Genomic DNA, 2,071 nt, shown 5'->3' on the forward strand with positions numbered 1-2,071 from the left:
ATAATTTGAATGAAAGACTGTGATGCTAAAGCAATAGCACCATTCATACATTGTGGGTGTTTGGAGGCCACATGGCCTCCAAGGAGGAGAGAAGCCAACCGCTAGTAGGCAGGAGGACAGTATCTTGTCATAACACTGGAGTCAGCTAATATGGCTAATAAGAGTTTTGGAAATAATTTTATTGATTTCTTTTTTGTATTTAGATCACTTATATTTCCCAAATGTATCCGTTCCCCCACTCTCTTTAGTTATTTCCTATGACAAAGAATAAAAAAAAAACTAAGTTCAGCAAAAGCAATGCTTAAGAAAGTTGACGTTGCAAGGAATGTTCCACACTTACTGTTCCTCACCACTCCAAGGAAGTCTGGGTGTGGATTATCACAGTAGCTTTTGGTCGTTATCATTTTGTAGCGTTCACTTTCAATAATTTCATCGTTGCTGTTTCTATTTACCTTGTTGCAGTCAGTGTGTATATTGTTGTCCTGGTTCTTCTCATTTTACTTTGTATCAATTCACATAAAGCTTTCCATGCATCTCTGCATTCATTACAGTAGTATTCCAATTACATTCCTGTACCACAAGTCATTGCCCAATCAACGGGCACCTATTTGCTTTCATCTCAAGTGCTCTTATAAATATTTTGGCATATTTGGAGTCTTTATTTATACCAGTGACATCCTGGGAGTATAGGACTCATAGTGGAATCTCTGAGTCACAGAATATGGAAAATTTGTTTTTATCATTCCAAAGCGGTTGCCTGGTTCATAGCTCCACCAACAATGTATGAATGGTGCTATTGCTTTAGCATCACAGTCTTGAACTCAAATGATCAGCATTTATGCAGGATTGCAAAGTGCTTTATAGATACTATCATTAGCCCCATTTTATAGATGAGGAAACTGAGGCTCAGAGAGATTCAGTGACTTGCCCAGGGTCACATGGCTAGTGTCTAAGGCCAGATTTAAACTTAAATCTTCCTGACTCTAAGCTTTCTAACCACTGTGCCACCTAGCTGCACCCCTTCCAACATCGACTATTCCTCTTTTTTGTCACTTTTTTGTCAATTTGTTGGGAGGAATATGAAACTTCAAGGTTGTTTTGATGTGTATTCCTTTAAGTATTGCTGATTGAGGGCATTATTTTATATGATTGTTAATACCTCTTCTCTCCCACACTTTCTTTTGCAGCCTCCCAACCACTCCCAAACGCATCCTGGCAATGTGGCATCAACCTCGTCATCTATGTGGATGTCTCTGAAAAGTCTATTGCCAAGGTAATGGGGCAGATGGAAGTAGACTGGTTCCTTGCTGCCTTTCCTTAGGAAGAAGGAAGACTTAAGACCAGAGGAAGGTCTTCTTATCTGCAGCTATGCCCCTGTTGCTGTTTTTCTTCCACATAATAGCCTTGCAAAACAAAACCTTTTAGCTAGAGACCATAGACAAGGTTAGGACAGAATAACTGGGGTGGGAAACCTGTGGCCTTGAGGCCACATGTGGCCTTTTAGGTCCTTGGATGTGGTCTTTTGACTGAGTCTGAGTTTTACAGAACAAATCCTTTTATTAAGGGGATTTGTTCTGTGAAGTTTGGATTGAGTCAAAGGGCCACTCTTGAGGACCTAGAGGGCCATATGTGGCCTTGAGGCTTCACATTCCCTACCCCTGGATCAGAGGATTCTGAGGGTGAGATCTGGAAATAAAGGCTCAACGAATTAGGAACAGGAACTTGGTAAGAAACCTTAAGGCTTAATTCTTGGTACATTCCTGGTACCTAGATTGCAGATAGAACAAGAATCAAATGATAGAGCTTTTATAAAACTATAGATTTATAAAACCTATAAATTATTGTTATTATTTTATCCTTCTAAATATCCTTGTGGTTCTTTTAAAAATTTATTAATCTGTTTCTTATATCACCATAGTCTTCCATTCCATGTATCTCTTCCCCTCCCCTTTTACGAGAGCCTTCCCATATGACAAATAGTGGAGGGAGGAGTTAGAGAGGGAAAAAAAGTCAGCCCAACTGACTGAGAAAGTTGAAAATGTGAAATGTGTAACACCTCCGTGAAGGGATG

This window comes from Vombatus ursinus, unplaced genomic scaffold (assembly GCF_900497805.2).
Source record: "Vombatus ursinus unplaced genomic scaffold, bare-nosed wombat genome assembly UNPS02014181.1, whole genome shotgun sequence".
In the NCBI taxonomy this organism is placed as follows: Eukaryota; Metazoa; Chordata; class Mammalia; order Diprotodontia; family Vombatidae; genus Vombatus; species Vombatus ursinus.